The sequence below is a fragment of the Copidosoma floridanum genome, unplaced genomic scaffold (assembly GCF_036245765.1).
Source record: "Copidosoma floridanum isolate Cflo_tuat_1 unplaced genomic scaffold, Cflo_Japanese_pri ptg000006l, whole genome shotgun sequence".
NCBI classification, from domain to species: domain Eukaryota; kingdom Metazoa; phylum Arthropoda; class Insecta; order Hymenoptera; family Encyrtidae; genus Copidosoma; species Copidosoma floridanum.
In genome coordinates, this window is record NW_028321883.1 from 15449882 (window position 1) to 15469758 (window position 19877).

General features: G+C 45.3%; 1 protein-coding gene and 1 long non-coding RNA gene across 2 annotated transcripts in view; both read left to right on the plus strand.

The window, feature by feature from the left end:
* Ten-m (teneurin transmembrane protein Ten-m) overlaps nucleotides 1-19877 on the plus strand; it is a 308702-nt gene that overhangs the window by 46204 nt on the left and 242621 nt on the right. The gene's annotated exons all lie outside the window — the stretch shown is intronic.
* On the plus strand, nucleotides 12394-14843 carry LOC149375551 (uncharacterized). The gene is made up of 3 exons (XR_016293723.1): nucleotides 12394-12562; nucleotides 14547-14647; nucleotides 14757-14843. It is a non-coding gene; the product is annotated as an uncharacterized LOC149375551 (long non-coding RNA).

Consider the following 19877-nt stretch of genomic DNA (forward strand, 5'->3'; position numbering starts at 1 on the left):
ACTAATCCCTTCTCCCTCGCTTTGGCTAAACGCCGTGTTATTTCCCGCGACGTAACTGCGCCGTTTTCCATCTGGGATTATTAAATTTAATTGAATACACCCCCTGCGACTCGGTAACGTTTTAGCGCAGGTATATATATACATACCTGCCCCTTTTTTCTTTCCTCTCCTGGCCGTTTTGCCACTTGAAACACTAGCAGCGGAGAAAAAAATACACCTGTAGACGCTTTCGAGACATCAGGGGGAAATGTACGCGTATACGTCTCCCCTTTCCATAGAAGTTGCGCAGAAACGCGGAATATTTTAACTGCGTGGCTTTGGCGTACCTTCTCGTTACGACTGTTCGCTAGGCTGAACTACGGATGTAAAAGCGCGCTTCTAGACTCGACCGATATAGTTTCATCTTTGTCGCGAGAGAATCGAGGTTTGAGATGAGTAATTTTTTTAATTGAGCCCCTACAACCCCCTTTGGGCGCAGCAAAGCCCGTAACTCTCGGGAAAAAAAAACAACAGCACCGAAAACACAGGGGCAAACACATTCGGAAGCTAAACAACCACGAAATCTCACCTTCCACTCCGCGGTAGGTATACATTTGTCCGGGCACTCTGGCCCCTGTTTATTTGTCAATCCTCTCGGGGATTTTCTGGTGCCCCTAGAATAAATAAACAAAAACAGAGAGAGAGAGAGAGAGAAAAAAACACCCTCAAAAGGGCGCTCTGTACGTATACTCAGGAACAGCTAGACGCTCGAAACAAAAGCCGATGGAAAAATACAGCTCCCCCGGTTTTTTCCTCCACCCATTGTATTTTCTTGACCCCCTTTTCGCCTGTCTTCGGCACATCCGACGTTTAGGTACACAGCCGAGAGTGCGAAACAGCGTACCGAGCTGGCAGCTTTCTTGGCCTTCTGCGATTGCTGTGCTGCTGCAGTCTAGGTACTCGAGTGGCCGGCTAAAGGGGATCGGGAAACGTCGAAGGTCCGATCGCTCGAGTGGCAGAGATCGACTTTGCTTGATGGATGTAAAAATCTTTTTTTTTTTTTCTTTTTTTTTCCTTCTCATCGAAAAGCTCACCCAGGGATCATCGTTGCATCGCTTACCGAAATCGATTCTCGAAGAAGAATGTTGTGCCTGAAATCACTTCTTCGACCTCATATCCATGCTATGTACTTTTACAAAAATATTTTTACGGCCCCGGTGCGATCGAATCGCCACCCACGCGTGAAATGACCGAATCTTCGAACGCCTCGGCTCTCGGCCTTTCTCTCTCTTTCCCCCCCCCCTCGCAACTGGACCACCCGCGCTGGAACGTCCCTGCCTCCTGTGGGGCAAACAAAAAGTGACGCCCAGCAATTGCTGTTTTCGCGTTTAATTCCATAGTACCCTTCTTTTTTTTTTTTTTTTTTCTTGGAAGTCATTGAGTTGATGGTAAAATTCCACGCTCTCCTTATGGTTGCATACATTTATTTTTCCCTCGACGTCGCGATAAATAAGTGGAAAGTTGCGCCACTCGCGCGTGCACGTTAAACTTTGGTGTACACGGTATTCGGGGCGCAGAGAATGTAAGCGCGTGTTACTATCGTCCAGAGCTATAATTGTGTACGCATTTGTCGATACTACTGCGAAACAAACTTTCCCGAGCGAATCCAACGTGTGGAAAATCTGGAAAACTCCTCGAGAGCGTCAGTGTGCTGGTGGTATGCATTGGCGCAAAACTTTCTCCTGTTAAATAAATGCTAAACATACATACATACCTTGCAGAATATAGACAATAATTTGGGCGTTTTTTGATATTTTCGTAAGTAAAACGCGTTTCCGCGATTGTACATGGCTCTTTGGTATTAATACTCGCGTGCGTATGTGAGTTGGAAATGAATGTAAATCTCGTTGAGTCAAACCATGTCGTTTGTTTGTCTATTTGCAACGATCAAACGATCACTTTTTTTTTTTGGTAAGGAGAACACGGTCGGGAAGCACGTGCGGATGACGCGGAAGATAAGAATACACGTCGAGCTCGGCTAGTCGTTTGTAAACAGAGCACTTAATCCGGCAATTCCGAGCAGTAGCTGCTGTGACCGAAAAAGACGCGAGCAGTGAGCAGTGTACGATGTGTGTTGTCTCTCTCATGCGTGGACACGAACAAAAGGCCTCGAAGGAATATAACAGCAACGGCGGAGGAAATAAGAAATGAACGAGTAGCCCGTGCGCGGATTACGAGAGAGCCGATCACACGCGTACGTGCGTATACGGAAGAGAGAGGCAAAAGGAGGGCGATACTAAATCGAGATACACGTGAAAGAGAAACAACGCGGTGGGGGTACAAAGACTTTGAGAATAAGCCCCCGGGGCGCGATGACACCCGCGTGTACGTTATACGGAGGGTCAGAGGATGGCAGAAGGGAGAAAGGGCGGAACAAGTGCGCGAGACACACAAGCGAGTTTCTCTAGTCGCGGCAGATTAGGACGGGGGGGGGGGGGTAAATAGACAAACGCGAAATGTACACGCTTGCGTATACGGGTGTGCTGCGGCGTTCGGAGGAGTTGGCGCTTTTTGCCAGGGAGAAAGAGGAAATTAAGAGAGGTGTCGCAGCCGAGATGACAAAGTCGGTGTAGGCAGTCTCAGTAGTCAGAGACTGTTTGAGCCGCGCGTTATACGTTGCATTCATTCGTCCATCCAAAAGGAGTAATAGGCTTAGTTCTCTTTTTTTTTTTTTTTTTTTTTTCTCAAACGAGACATTGTAAAATTGAGATTGCATGACTAAAATAAACACTTTGTTGAAAGACAAGAAGAAATAATAAATACTCAATGCTTGCAAACGATGTAACACGAGAGTGATATTATGAATCTTCCGATGTGAAAAATTTCATCCCCACGTTACATTTCTCTTGTCAAATATAACCCAACGCGTTTTCCCGCGTATTTTCCTATACCCCTTCTATTCCGTCTATTCTATATTCCGTCCAGCGGAGTCTCTCTATGTCTTTCTCTCTCGGCTAATTGAAATGAACACGGAGATGGGAAAATTTGACGCCAGCTTTGTTCTCTCCTTTTTAATTAAAAATAATCTTCCCCGAGTTATTTACGATCTCATCTCGCCGAGGCGCTCCGAGCTTGATTTATACAGAAAGCAGCTGCAACACTAGTACCCGTTGGATTCGGTTTTCGCCCTCTCGTTGGCATTTTCTTTTTTTTTTTTTTTTTTTTTCTTCGTTTTATTAGGATTTGCTTCGATGATTCGTGACATCATACATTTTTTTTTTTATCACCAAAAAAAGACAATTTTACCATTGACACAAAACAATCATACCCAACCGAACCCCGCGAATCTTTACGATCCGTGCAAGCGTCAAAAGAGCAACAACCCCCCTTGCAAAGCCCAACTTCACCGAGTAAACGCTTACAAGTCGCAGTGAAGGCACTCGGAGACTTTAAAAGCACCGCCTTTCCCTCCCGTGCTCGCGAGGGGTGTACGTGTATTTTAGGTGCAGGTATATATATATAGGTACAGAGCGGAGTAAGTAACTTGGCGACGCAGCTGGCGAAGCGAGGTACATCAAAGTTCGGGCCATAAAACTCGATGCCCGGAAACACACCAGCCCACGCCAAAGAAGGCTTAGATCCTCGCAGGTGCTTTACTTTCGAGTCGTTTAGCGAGATGGGTAGGTATATGTATAAGTTTGGGGGGAGAAAGTAAGGGTGTCCCGGTTAATTGACTTTTTACTCGTCGCTACGTAAAAGAAACAAACTTGATATTCCCAAGGATGTTAACGAAAGTGTTGAGTTAACAAAAAGTCCCACGAGAAGAAACTGCACCGATGCCCGTGGCTGTAGGAAAAACCGTGAGGTCTCTCGTTCTCGCTCGGAGCGAAAGGATGGGAGATATCGCTAATCCCGTCTTCCTTCCTAGGAGTATATCGGACCACGTGTACGCACACCGACGCACCGCTTCTTCGTCTTCCCGTTGATGCCCAGCGGGGCTTTGGCTGCAGACCCACTCACACGCGCGCGCGAGCCGAGGCGACGACGATTTATGGCAATCGCGATAATCCGACGCGCGCTAACGTCAACCCGAACTTTAGAACTCGACCGCGCGCACCGCGACGTTACATAAACTTTATACGGCGCTCCGAGGGAGAGCCTCCCCCGACATACACACAAGCGCGAGAGCTTTTGATAGATAATAAAACGAGTGGATATGTGGGCTCGCGGTGCTGCTGATCGTCGATATGAATTATAAATGATTTCTTGAGGGCTTTATCGCCTGCCCGGCAATTAAAAAGTATATATGGGGATGGTCGCGCGACGACTCGGTGGGAGAGCTCCAAGAGGGACGGCCTCTCGTGCGAAAATGCACTTTGGATTCATTCGTCATTCCGGTGCTTTTATTTTGCGGTGTCCCGTGTGTTCTCTCCTCCCCCCTTCTCTCTGGTTTTTTTTTCTCCCTCTTCGTTACATTTAATTCAGTCCCCGCTTGTGGTTCCTCTCGCGGAATTCCGCGTTTCAGCTATCGGAGTGTTCAACTTTTTACGGTGTGTGCAGATATTATAATATATGCTGCGTGGATTTTTGATCCAGTGTTCCAAGTATGCTTGTAAAGTTTAGATCTTGCCAGTTTTTTTTTTTTTTTTTTTTGCTGCGCATTACCGGTAGGTGCATCAATCAATCATAAATTTTAATTGCGTGTATTTTTAAATCCATATATATACGTGGGATGCACGGTATCGTAAAAAAAAGGGTGGCTGGGAGATTTCTTTGAGTGCACCAGGGGGATTTCAGCGATTACGATCTCGAATAAATATGAAGTTGAGCCGAGCAAATTCATCTCGTAAGTGAGGGCGACTAATAATAAACTGTCGACGCATTTGTCATGCTGTATTTTATTCATCGCTGATTACTGACGCGTCTATGGGAGGGGAGGGGCAAAAAAATTTTTCGTGAATTATTGATCGTTAAATTAAAAATATAGAGTTGTTTCGCGCGCGCATTCCGAGGGCGGCAATTAATAATTTTGACATTTTTTAAAATTCTTTTAATATTTAAAATACTGGTATTTCGTACACTTTCCGTGTTGGCGGTAATCTCGATGCGCGATCTCGATAAAAATGCACGAGGCTCAAAGGAGCTTCATAAATTATATTTCCATTTAATTATCAGATGGAGCATTAATGGCTGAAATTGATGGATGGCGCCTTCGCTTCTTGGGTTTTTACGCTCTTTGTTCTGTGGGTGGACTTTTTTTGTTGTGTCCCCTTTTCAAAGAGTCAAAATAAAGGAAAATAATCGCGCGTTTCAGCGAAAACCGCAGCGCTCGGCTTAATTAACGAACGTGTCTAGGAATTTCTAATTTTCGCGGCTCCGAGGAGGCCGCACGAATCCAACTGCGGTCCCATTAAATTTTTACGCCGTCCGAGAACTCAGTAATTGACTAGTTTTGTACCTTCGAAAATCGAACGAAGCCGGGCCAAGGAAAACAGCTATCGCTTCTCCGAAAAGCAGTCTCTCTTTCTCGCCCTTTTAACGTAAAGCGAAAGAGGGAAAAAAAAAAAAAAAATGAAAAAGGCCTTCGAGAGGCCATAAATCCTCGTGGTTTGATCAATTTCCAGTTGGAGTTGATCGCCGTCCCTTATGGGCGATTGCGGGTCCTCTGTCTCTTGACGCTAGCAGATTGGCCGATGTAAATGAGAGTCGAGGCGCCGGAGACCATGGCTTTATCTGCGACTTGCGGTTCTGGAATACGAAGTGCAGAAGGTTGAAATTCAAGGGTGGAGCTTTTTCAAGGCCCGCTAATGGTGTCTGAGTGCGTAGGTATATCCATCGAGTAGGGGTTGGTTGGGTAATGGTTTTTGGTTGTGTAATTTCTTTTTTTTTTTTTTTTTTTTTTTTTTTAATACGAATGGCTCATATTGATGGATGCAGTGGCGTTTTTTATATTATGAATGCATTATTTAATACTTCTACGATATCAGCGTATTAAAATGTATGGAAAAAATGAAAATTTTGACGTCATCTGACGTTAGTAATAAAAATTCGTACCGTATAAAGTCAAATACCCACTCAAGCTTGGAACTTTACTGCTCTCGGTGCGACGAAATATGTATTTTTTTTTTATAGTCTTGGAACACCATTTCCTTTTCGCGAGTCATTTCTCTAAACTATGCGCGTACAATCTTACACACTTATGGCCTAAAAATCATCATGATTTCTGCTCGACTTCATCGACGGAAGATTCCTTTCCTGCGCATATAAGTATAACGGCATATCTTCGACTGACTCATGTCGCTAACGCACACGAGTCATGTTTTATTGGCTTTCATCTCTTTTACTTTTATACTTTTACGATTCCTTTTTTTCCCCTCACTCGATTCCACTTCTCTTTTTGCGCTTTTTTTCCTTTCAAGGTTCAATTTCCTCTATGGTCTTTATGACTTGCTCGTCCCTTGACTGCTTCAATTCTTTTATTTTCTGATTTTTTTTTCTTTTTTACTCTCCAACTCGCTTTTCGGGTGTGCTCAATAACACGAATGTGAAAAATATTGTAGCGTTTTTTTAAATACATTTTTCGTGCGTATTCTAGTCGATGATTTTTTCGTATTTTATTTGTTGGACGTGTTTTTCCAAACAAATGGTTCTCGTCCCCGTCCGCACTGTTTGCAAGAAGGCATGTTTTCTCTTTTAATTACAAAGCCTTCAATTTTTTTCTATCCCAACGTACAACCGTGAGCTTGTTTTTCGCGAAAACAAACATTTCTGTTGATTTTGTAGCATTTATAGAAAAATCAAACCTCCTGTTTGTCTAAAAAATTTTTTTCGTCACTATTTACTGTGAACCCAGCGAATTTAAAACATATGAAAAAAAAAAAGAAAAAAAAAAAAAAAGAGAGAAAAAAACCGTACAACGCATGCCTTTCTAACGCACATCAAACGACCCGCACGATCCAAAAGCGTGACCCTCAACCACGTCCTCTAGCCTCTCGTGTTCGCAAGAAGCGCGACCGTCAGATAGCTGCACCCCAGCTCAACTGTCAATTACTCGTATACCTGTACCTATCTCTACGAGCACGAATCATCACCTGCTGATCGTGAAAAACGCACCTACCACGTGCGTATAATTTCTATCTCGTTAACGCGGCTGTTGGATGCATGAAACATATATGTTGCGGGTTACTCGATTCGTGAACAATTTTTTCGCCAATTATATGGTTAAGTCTCTACATCTCGACTTTCCAGAATTAGCAAAACAAAGCGATATAAATCACCAGTAATAGTAGAGTTCAATAGTGATAGATTGACATGATATAAAAAAAAACTGTCTTTACAAATTATATCAGTGTTTTCATGAACTATTTTTATTCGAATCGATAGCTTATGTTGCCCTAAGCGAAAATTCAGTCACTCTGGGTCATAAATTGTTGCTTTGTATACGTGCGAACGACAAACGCGCGTCTAAACTTTCTTCCGCATCGCCAGTCCTCTGCAAACACACACAAAGCCCCCTGCCATGTACGTATACGCACTCTATTCTGCAAAAAGGGACTCGTTAATTCGCACCCGGTTTTTCTTTTTTTTTTTTTTTTATTTACTTCGTCCCGTGTCCTCTTTCCCTCTTTTCATAGGGTGCACACATATATATACGAGCTTCTCTATTCGAAAATACGCTTTGGTGATTTGTCCAATCAGAAAGCCGGATGCAGCGCGAATTAGCAGCAGCTCGCTTGTTTGCACCCGCAGTTTATGTGCGCGCGTGTATGTGTGTATATGTAGCTTGGGTGCAAAATTTTGGTTCGCTTCGCTCGTAGAGTGCGTGTGTACACCGGCCGTCTCTCCCTCGCTGTGCGGGACATCGGCAGCAGCTTGCGCGCCGAAAAATCGAAACGACAACCAGAGGTGCGCTCTCAAAAACAAGCTCCGTCGTTTTTTTAATTTGGACGTGTTTCCCGGGCTTGCACCCGAAAGCTCTCTGAGCGCGTGCTTTTCGTTTTACGCTTTTTAATTTTCAGAGTAATTCATTGGATTATTTTTTTTTTAGCTTTGTTGCAAAACTTATAGGACTGACTTTTGTTTACACACAAATGATTGAGCTCATCTCGAAAGAAAGCTTCGATAAGTTGGTAAGCCCAGAGAGCTTGCAAGAACCGCGGATAACTCGATGGGTGGGGGCATCGTGGAAAAGCAAATCAGCCTCTAACGAGCCCACACTTGGAAACGAAACATCGCAAGGCCAGTGGATGGATGACAGTGTACCGGTTGAGAGAGGAGGAGGAGGAGGGTCAGATCGGAGCAGAGAGTCTAAACTGGAGGGAGAGGGCATCGAGCCACTCGAATGGGAGCCCCTCCAGAATTTGCATGTCTAGCTTTGGGCAACTACCCTTCGTCCTCCTCCTCGGCCTTCTCCTTTCTGTGTGTGTGTATACACGCGCACAGTTTGTTGCCAGTGCGAAAGGTAGGTGTAGCGGAGAGAGAAAAGGGGAGGGCCGCTGATTGCTGATTATTCCCAGACGCTAAAATATACAGAGGGGTAGCATCCGCTGTTGTGGGTGTGTGTATACACATGGGGTGGACTTTGCGAGTGAGTTTTGCTCGTTGGCCATCAGAGTCTGACTTCCCCGCCCCCATGGCTCGCGCGTTTCGCCGAAAATGCAATTTGTCGATTACATTTGCGTGAAGCGTGTGGGTATATATAATATATTATATACGCACCGTGTGGAACCTGCTCTCTGATGCCATGGTCTCTGTGTTTTGTCTGCGCCAAAAATCCGAGTGAAAGGAGGCCTCTGTCGAAATTACGGAGGCGGAACTTTGGGAGGATGCAAGATAAAAAAGGCTTGTTCGCGTGTGCGTGCTTTATTTGCACGTTCATACAGTCGCCCGCTAGATCATTACGTTATTGGATTTGTAACATCGAGCTGATGCGAGGGGATTTTTTTTCTGTATCTGTAGTTCCGTAATGGGATTCATTATGCACATCCAGCCTGTCCATATTCATACATCGAGTTGTTTTTCCACAATAGTTTTTATCGCTCTCGACTAAGCTTTTTGCCAATCGCATTTCATTGCACCAAAGTTCCAGTGATTGTGTCCGGTGTTACGTTAAAAAGATGTCCATAGGCTTCCATTTAATTATATGATTGGATTTTAAAAAATTATTCAAAAAAGTCACTGGGTACAGTGCTACCCCTGCAACGGGTACATTATAACACGTGGAGGGAAAACAATGAGCGAATTTATTGCCATCTCGGGTGCCCCGGAAATCAGAGCCTCGCACGCGAGTTAAGGGCCGTTAAGGGACAACCACCCCCTTTGTCTACGATCTCGACCGCTCGTTTTCTCCAAGAATAATTACAGTCGTTATCGATAATTAGCGCAAAGTACGCGCTCGGGACTTTTTTCAACCATCGCGCCTCCTCGGATTTTTAACAAAGATATTTCTATACTTCAGGTACAACAACAGCGCTGACTCGTAAATTGAAAATCCCGAATAAAAGTAACTGGCAAATAAACTCCGACCCCAACGAACGAGGACAAAAAGATCCCTCTCAAAAATCTTATGAATACCCGAGCACAGCGAGACGTATACGGGCGCGTCGACGCGCGACGTAAATTCGAGAATTAAACGTTTCTCGCTCGCGCGTGCAAATACGCGCACGCGCCCAGATTAAAGATTCAAGGAGAGCTAAATATTTATACGCCCATAACTCGCGGGCGCGTTCAAGAGCAGAGAGAGAGAGGAAAAAAAATGGGAGGGTTTCCCCGTAAATTTGTCAAGCCCTTATATTGCGTCTGCACCACTTGTCGGCACGTATCTCTCGCGGGGATGCGCGAAAATATGTATCACAAGCAAGTATTGCGGGGGACTGCACGTGCTGTGCCGCGAGACATCTGCTAATATCCGAAATGCCTTATGGCGTGCTCTTTTGGATTCACGCACGTATACATGTATCCCTAGACGAAACACGAAGAGCATGCAGGGCGTGAGAGATGACGAGAACTCGGCCGAATGAAAGAGACGGAAGCACGTGCGCCGATGAAAAACGGGCCCTAAAATAGGCGCCACAGCCCTATGGCCTTTTATATTTTCGTGCTGCGCCAGTAAACCTATCCTCGGCCAGACGTTGTATTCCGGAGATACGCAATAAGCCCTCCTTTGGCGCTGTCTTATTTTTCCAGACCTCGGCGAGTAGACGCTCTAATAGCTCCGCGGGGCTCTCTCGCTAATTAAAATTGCCCGCCGGATTTGTTTGATTGTCAAAGTATACCCCGTGTTTCCCACTTTCTTACAACTTGTTGCGATGATGGATATTGCCTCTGTTTGTGTTTATACTGCGTGTACCTTATATGCTCACTAAATTATTGGCTTGCTTTGATTTTTCACGCGAGTATTGATTTCGTGTTTTTCTTCTAATCTGTTACAGGTGAGTACCCAAAGCACAACCACTTTGTAATCGTCACCCTCTGCCACCTCAGCTGCCAAATGTATCAGGTAAGTCCGTCTGACCTCCTGTAGCTGACAGCCATTGCCCCCCGAGCGAAAATGCCTGGAAGCTGTACCACAGGTATACAAACAAGGCAAACGAGGAACAAAAAAAAACACAAGTACGTAGCGATAAACCCATAAATGTTAATAACCCGCGGGTGTACAAACGAACCGTCCTCTCTTCCGTGCCCTTGAAAAATGAATGGCCACGAGTCATCTGCATACACAACGGAACGAGGAGAGGGACAGACAGCGGTCGTAAAAAATGCAACGGTGGTGCGTATATATATATAAACGTCCACGCACGTGTGGGAAACAAAAAGTCAGAGTACAACGGAAGAGAGAGGACCCAGCAACCCCTTTTTTTCCAACTCCCCGATGGGTATACACGCAGTGGTCGGCCGAGAGCTTTTCTCCTTTGACTTTCCCTCGTTGCGGAGTGAATTGTCTGCGACACCCCTCCTCCTCTACCGCCCTCGCCTTGTGTTTGTATACGCTATGGGTTTTGGCTCGTAGTTATAGGTGGTGACTAGGGTTTCTACACTGCTAGTTCACGAGAGAGGGACGCGCGTGTTTTTTTCCGTGCGTATACTCGATGGTCCTCGGGCTGTTTGTTCAGTCGGGTAGACGACTTTGTGGTTGACTTGCAAGTACATCCAAAGTTGGAGTATCCTTGGATCCCAAGCGACGCGTTGTGTTGTCACGTTTAGCGTTGATTAACCGAGAAAGTGTCAAACTGTGCAACTGCGGTGCCACTTCCGATCTTTGTTTCATCCCCATATTATGGCATAAGCGGCCCGATCGTCATCACTGAAATTTAGCTAACACCAATAGCAACAGCAGTGCTCCGAATCAAAGGTGCATCAAGGTCTAAAACATATAGTGCACAAACCCACACTGCACCGTAACCCATGGATATAGAGCGCACGTGAAAAGCTTATTTCACCCGTATAGCCGTCTCGACGAGCCAATAAAGCTCGCGCCCGTGTGTGTGGGTATTTGCTCCTGCTGTACCCTTTCTCGAGGCTCTTCTGGCTGAATAATGCATGCGCCAACGTTTTCCTTACCCTCCCTCGTATATATACGGCCTCTATCTCTTATTTTGCGTGCTACGGGTACACGCATAGTGTTGTGCTTATATGCTCGCGATGCTACATATGCGCGGTCTTGCGTCTATTTTCCTTTTTTTTTTTTCCGTACCACGAACTACCTTGAAGATATCGGTTTGGGCTTTCTCGAGCTTTTTTACAGTGTTGTTTTCCTCGACTGTTTTTTTTATATTTAAGGTGAAACGCAAATGACTCACCCACATGTGCCTCGTACCTCGAGCCAGTGTGGATTGTCATTCCCACGTCGTCGTCTCACGCCTTTGCCTCTTGTATTTTGTATTCGCCGCGTTAATGTAAAAAAAAAAAAAAAAAGATGCTGAGCTTGCGCGCAGTTGAAGAGAAGGTATACGTGAATGCGCGTGGGATGGGGGAAAAACAAAAATCGCATTTGTAGTGTATTATGTGCCACGAGGGTGCAGATTAATTTTACTATGAAGCTAAATAGGCGCACTTTGCGTGGTGGATACCCGAAAAAATTTGACTCAGCAATAGTAGTAAAACTAGCATAGGTGCAAATTTAGCTGGTGATAAGATGTTATCGCTGGTGAAAAGAGTCGATGGAAGTGGTCGAGCTGAAAGAGTTGTCGCTGAGCATATTAGATGATTGAGCGCTGAAAGGTGGAGAGGAACGAGGTGACAAAGGAAAGATGGCCCTTGATTGGGACAAACGGAGAAAATAAGCGGAGAAAGAGGCCATAGCGCGGGACGGATGAGTAATGATGACGGGAGTAGGCCTCGAGTGCGACGCTTTCGGCGCAGTACATCGTATAGTGTCCAGGCAGGCAGGTATCACTTCTCCCCGCTCGGCTTTGCTTGCGTTGCTGCGACTCCTTGTCTTTTTCATTGAAAATTGCCGAACTCGAAACAAGTGGACGGGTGGGTTTGCCGAAGCAGGAGATAACTGCGCTTCATCTTGATGAGAGGTTGGGGAGGGAATTTGGCGAGACAGACGTAACATAGGTGTTACCGTGTGTGTAAAAAGGTATGTAATTTCAATCATATTTATGTACAATTGCCAACTCTTTTTTTCTTTCTCTTAATTTAATCACCGCAGCTTTAGTACGTACGGTATAAACCGGTCCATGCAGCAACTTCAATTAAACATATCCTCTCGATTTCAATCAGCGTGCCCTGTTTGATTTTCCAGACGCGCGCTACGTGGTGCTTCTTTGGAAAAAAAAAAAAAAAAAAAATGTATACCTATACGTTACTCCGTGTCTCCAGCCTTAGACTGGAAGAAAAAGGAAACCTGACGAAGCGAATACGCAAATTCACTTTTTCCTCGATTGGCACTTGGCATTCAGTATACGTGCGCGCGGCGAGGAATCGCGGCTCCCTTATTCTGTTTCCTCCTCCCATCCGTCCTCGAACCCCTTCGACAGCAGTCCTTCTTTCTTTCTTTTCCTTCTTTCTTTTGGCATACCCTTTTCGACCCACACGTGTGCTCACGTGCCTGTAAGCAAACGTATCTTTCACCTCCTCCGTTAACGTATGTGTATGTGTGTGTGTGTGCTATGGTAGCGCGCAGCGCAGAAGTTGCTGGATTGCAAATATTTGCGACTATTCGTTTGCCCTCGCGGCAGTGTGGATAAATACCGGAATGGGATCGGAACAAGATGTTATTCGGTTTGCGGTGTACCAGAAGTACAGATTCATGTGGGTATTACATTTGGGCTGCTGTACAGTTTGATGTATGTATCACTCGACGTGTCTTACGAATTTCTAAAATAGATACATCTGTATGGAAATTGTATCGTCATACTAGACCACATGTAAATACAATGTAAAGATATTTTTGTGTATTTAGAAAGAAAACAAGAATGAAAAAAAAAAAGTATAAAGGAAACTGATGTGAATTATAATTTCAGTTTAACCGTGGATGACAGCGATGCTGCAGCATCGGATGAAAAAAAAATAAAAGCTCAAACTCGGCATCCGGAGTCGAGGTGCAGGCAATGCAGACACGGCACCCAAACTGCGAGCGCAAAGTCGCGAAACGAATTAATTTCATCGTCGCGTGCTTTCCTTCCCTGTCGCTCAAGTTTTTCACCTTGAAACCCCCTCCCCCTACTGTTGCCCAGGCATGCCTCGTAATTAATCCAGCAGCGCAGCTGCAGCACCGAGATCTCTGTTTACAGGCCCCCATAAATATACAAATACCTCGCATTCTTCTTAAATATTCAATTTATAATCCAACCCCCACCCCCATTCTCTCATTTCTGTTTTTCATAAATATTTAAAAGCCGACCGCGAGCGCCAGGGCTTTCCGGAAGTCGTGCAGTCGTCGTTGCTGCTGGTATTTTCTTTTTTTAATTAGTCGCTGCTGCTTGCATAATGCCCCGGGGTTTAACAACATATATATATATATATATTTATAGGACTCGGCCATTGGTGAAAACTCGCTAATCTTCCGATTCGCTCGTGTTTTTCTATCCTTTGTGGTATGGGTGAAGAAAGATGGATGGAGGTGTAGGTGATTTATTTGGAAATCGGAGAAAGAGTCACATGGGAGACGATCGGGATAAGCAGCCAATTATACCCACGGGACGGAAGAGCCTCTTCTTCCCCCGAAATTTCGTATTCGCGATGTGAGCTCCGCTGTTTTTTCTCCCTTTCTTTTCTTTTTTTCTATTTTCTTTTTTTTTTTGCCACGCGTAAAATAAATTCGTCCCGTGCACGCGAGAGACGCTTCCTGACGATCTAATCGCCCGACGTGCGGGGCAAAACACGCCGAGAAGTTTGGCTTTCTCCTTATCTCCGTCCCCCTCGTCCTCCTCTTTGCTACTCTCCTCCGCTGTCTGTTCTGTTGACGTTGCTAATGTGTTTTTTCGGTCGCAACGATTTTCGGCGTAATGACGCGATTTCGAGGTAGATACCGCCGACGTTCCGAGTGTCGCACGGATAAACTCAATTTTACGAAATACCAGTAACACATATTTCAACAACTATTTTACTTTCCTCAGCAGATTTGGAGGTACCACGTTGAGACGCGACGGTAACTGTTTGACAGCTACCATGAAACTGTTTCTCGTTTATTTCTTCCTCGCAGTAGTGGCGATGCTTTACGGTAAGTTTCAAGAAATGCAATGTTAAAATTGTAATTTAAGGAAAAAAAAAAAAAACAAGAAATAACTTGCAAAGTTCTAAATAAAGCAGCATTGTTGACGATGTTTCAGCGGTCGACGCCAAACCGTGCAACAACTTTCAACTAATGTACTGCGATTTGAAGTGCATTTTCAGCGACAACACCTGCATAGCCGGAGATGGGATGTTCAATTACACGTGTACTTGCACACAGCCCCTATAAATGGATTTTTCATGAAAAAATAAAAAACACCGGTTAACGTATCATTGGTTAAAATAAATTTTATCCCACGCACGCAATTCAAAGAAAAAAAAAAAAAAAAAAAAAAAAAAAAAAAGGAAAAAAAGTGCTTCCATGCAGTGTCAAAATCGAATTCCACTCGCGTCCCTAATCCCCGAAAAAAGTCCCCGACAAGTCGCGAACACGTGAAATCCACATCCTCCGAAATAAATTATATAGTCAAAGCCTACACGAGATCCCTCCCCCCAGTCAGCTTCCAGCCGATTTAAGGAGACACGCTCTCTCCCTCGCCGCTCTCCGCTTATACACCCGAAAAACCCGAATCTTTAATTGTATTATCTTACTCTCCCTATGTGCCCTCGTCACTCCGCATCGCCTCTTCCCCCCCCCCGTCCGCGTCACGTGCACGCGCGTCCGGACGACGGCTCGTTAAGCGAGACGCGCGTTGATAAGACGTACGACAGTGTCGTCCTCCTTCGGTCCTTTCTTTCTTTTTCTCGCGCTACTCCAGCCTTTTCGGATCGCGCGAACGCGATAGCCGCACAAAAAGAGAGAGAGGAGATGCACGTTCCTCCACTAGAGCGCTGAAGGTGTATACATTCACCCCCACACGCTCGCGCACGCACATCGGCTCTTGCGAAGGACCGGCCGCTTAGAGACCGAACGCAAATAAACTGGCTCGATCTTTTTGATCTGCGCGACTCGTTTTCTCTTCTTCTCCTCGCTTCCCCTCGACGTTTATTTACCCGTTCTACTGCCAAGTTTAGGGGGACTCTTTCTCCTCATCCCATCGCATTCTTTTCCGGGCGAGGTGTGCACGCGGTTTCGACAAGCCATCTCGATAAGCGCGCTCGTTATTAACCCCGTGCAGCGCGGGTGCCTTGTACTTGAAAACGCTGGGTGTCATCTTCCACCGATGTATACACGATGTTCTCGTGCATGTTTCCCCTCCCGGTATATCGGTTGGGCTTTTGACGCGAAACGTCACTTCGAGTCGGTAAGTACACGCGCGTTGTCCGGTGAAAGGGAAAGTTTCACCGAGGGCTCCGCCTCGTTTGCCGTACGAGCGAATAAAAGCAAAAGCCCGTCTCTCCTCCTCTGGCCCTTTTAAAAGCCATCCATCTCAGGCTCGCTCTCCTTTTTTGTCCCTTTTGGGTTTTTTCGAGCTAACAGGAGGATAGATAAGGCGGCGCTGATTACCACGACTCTCTCTCTCTCTCTCGAATTGTACGGAGTACAGCCGTGGAATGAGGAAGCCTTTTGCACTCGTTGTCTTTGCAAACGAGCTCATATACATTCCCAGTTTCGGAGGAGAGGGGGAGATTGATGCGATGACGCCGGTGCAACTGCCTTACCGTACTTGGCTGTTTCTTCCCGACTCTGCGGTGAGGGCTGTTCCTATGGTAAAATTTATACTTTTTGTAATGTTAATGTAACCGATTCAATAAACCGGTTAATAAATCGAATATTCTATTAGAGAGCGTTATAAAAAGAGTATGGGCATACTGTCGTCAATGGAATAACATGTATACCTACCAATTGAAATGTAAATAGGGCTTTGGTCGTACGAAATAACGAATTCAAAGTCGATACGTCGTCTTGTCAATGGGAGCTTTGGTTATAGAGATGGGGAACGGCTTTTCCTCCCAACCGAGAATTGTCGTCGCTGTCGCCAAAGGGCGAGATCACAGAGCGTATCCATATATATATATATACGTGATGTCACGGCAAGGTGGAGTAGGAGAGACAGTTCAAAGAGTAGGTGCCTGTATCGGGAAATAATTATTCCAATACAATTTACTTATGCCTTTGGATTAAAGCACTCGGCTGCCGTGGCGCGCATACAAGTGTATATCCTATCGAAGCGAAGGAGCGAAGAGGGACGGTGAAAAAGAGTAGCGCACGAGTCGCTCCTTTGTGCTGTAAAGCCGACGAAAGGATGGGAGAAGGAGGTTGACGAAGGGGGGGGGGGGCACGAGAGGATGAAAAAAGAAAGAGGAGAAAACGCGAGACGGATAGAAGTAAAAATGGGAAGGAAAAAGAATCGCTCTCTCTCTTGTATGTATATATCTACAGCCGCGACCAAGCGACGTAGAAAGATTTTCTTGGAGATAGCGGGATGACTGCTGCATCTCTCCCGTGTTACTCGGAGGAGAGGGAGTTTTCTCTGCAGATGTACACACTGTATGTAGGTATACATGAGGATGGAGCGGATGGTTTTTGACTTTTCACCTTTTTTTCGCACAGTGCAAATAAATTGATAGAAAGTGGGTCTTGTATCTGTAGATTCATGGTGATTTAAAAAACTGATGTATAGGTATAACGTCAAAACGGCGACTCTAGACATTTTTTTCCATTCTTTAACATTTTTTGATACTTGCTAGAAAAAGAAAAAAAAAAAATAAAAAAAATAAAAAAAAAAACTTCACTTTGAACTCCAACCGCGCTAGACGCATGATCTCACACACATCATCCATACACGCGCACACTCACCGATATATCACCGTATACACCTGCAGCTGCATCATATATATCCGTTCCTTATTAGATATTCCATTTCATCGAACACTCGGGAGGAGAACTTTTCACGCGCCCTGCCTCCTTTCCCGCGACAACTTTTTTAGTCCGCGTCTCGAATTTCCAAATGTTATTATTCATTCCTTTCTATGCTCTCTTCTCTTTTTCCCCGCGCGAATATACATTGCTACTGTAGGCTCCTTTTCGCAAGCGAAAAATAACTCACCCTTCCATTCTTGCATAAAGTGCAGTCCTCTTCTCTCGTTCTCTGTTTCCCTCCCGCTACACACATGTGGCACCTTTTCTCCGTCCCTCTCGTACAAGATAACGCGCGCTGCTACCTGTAACGTCGACTCCTTTTTTTCGCCCTCCCCTCATACGCTTCTTTCTCTCGTGTACACACATAGGTATACCCTGTTATATATTAGGTTCGGTCCTCTTGTGCGATTTTTTCTCTTCGGCTCCTCTCCCTCTCTCTCTCTTTGCTATTTTATTACCCTCTCCATTCCTACTCTTCTTCCTGCGAAGATTTATGATTTCCTGCAATATGAAATTTTCTTACAGATATTCCTAGATTTTACTGTACGTGCCTACATTACATTATTCCCGAGTGAAAGAGGTAAGGGGTGATATTGCGGCCGAGGGATCCAAGTGATATTTATATTATGCTTGTCTTGGTGTTGAACGTCTTTTTTACTTTGCAGTCCATATTTATAGTCATGTTTGTCAGATATTATACACCTCAAATGATTCAGTAATTGTACCTTTGTCGAAGTGCAATGATTCGAGGTTTTTATCCATACTATCTTGAAACAAAGCAAACAAAAAAAACTCTAGTTTTCAAGGAATAAACCGCAGGCAACGACTCACTCTTAAACAAAAAAAAAAAAAAAAAACAAAAAAAAAAAGAAACAATCATTACATCAGTGATGAATACGAAAAGTAATAAGTATGACAGGGCAAAGAAAGAAACATTCGTCATGGCTTGTATCCAAGAATCCATGATTCACTTCCTACCCGCGAGCCTGTATCAAAATCCTCGTCCACCAACTCCCGCGTGATCCTTTAATACCAACAATTTTCCCACGTCGCGTTTTCCATCCAGCCAACTTTGTGTTTTTTCAATCTCACCACCTTGAACGGACAAGAGAGGAAAAGGTCACGAGACGCACGCCGATAATAGACATACCCGTACAAATCAAGCATACACCTCACGCTCGAACGAATCATGATGTGGCCTCGCGCCTCCTGCATGCAGTATATATATACACATACTAGTTGGAGCTCTACATCAGCAGAGAGAGACACTGTGTGCGCGTGTTCTAATTGGTATACGTGTGATTCACAGCGTCAGCGCCCGCAGAGGCCCATTCATTCTCTTTGTGTCTCTGTACGCGTGTACGTAGGAGGACGGAAGAGAGAATTACGAGCGCGCAAGTGGCGAACAAAGCACCGAGCGTCGCAAAGAACTAGTGTAAGTACAGAAACGAAGAGAGCAAGAAAGAAAGATACGAGTGCTGGCCCACAGGTTGGCTGGCTTGCTTACACTTGCACTGGATGAAACGGTTAAGAAGTGCAGAAAAACTCCAACGACCGTCCGGGGGTGACTTTGTGTATACGTCCGATACAGAGATACGTGTACACTCGTTGAATCACGTTGTTCATAACAAAAGAGAGCACGGGGGGCGGGGTGTATCTTGACAATTTTTACTTCGCAAGTACCATCTCGTTGCATATTTACATATACTCGACGACAGAATTTCTCCCACCTTTCCTCTGCCGTGCTTATAGTAATTCTCGGTTGAATTCACATGCATCCAAACTACTCCCGATCAAGTGCGTGCACTCGATGCGCCATCCAATTTCGCCTCCCTCAGCTACGGTGCGCGTACAGAGACAAGGTCCATCGATTCGCCCCTGTCTCCTTCCTCACCCCGTGTATCGCGAGCGATCGGCAGGGGGTTGACTTTCCTGCTGATGCACCCTCCAAAATGATCTTTCCCTCCCGAATAATCAACTGTATGCACTAGTGTGGCTGTGAAGCGGGGATGAAACGAGGATTATGTGTAGGAGAAGGTCAGCCGCGGCGTGAACGGAGGGAAAGTGAGAGGAGGAGAGGGAAAAAAAGACCGCGCCGCTTCCATGCTGAGGAATCCTCGCCCCAGGGGCTTCTTCTATCTGTATACACGTGCAATATATAGGGTATATAGACGCGCGAGGGAGAGATATGTAATGTATATATATATACACGTACACTCCGGGCGTTGTTTGCTCGCTGTCTCTCGGTGCTGGCTGCTGTCCTTATGGAGCGAGATCAGATAAATAAACGCGCCGGTAAACAGCCCTGACATAATCGACCGGCCAGGTGAGAAGATAGGGTATGTATACACGAGACGAAGAACAAGGAGGATGAGGTGACTTGGCACAATCGGCTCTGCAGTCCTAGCGTGCACTG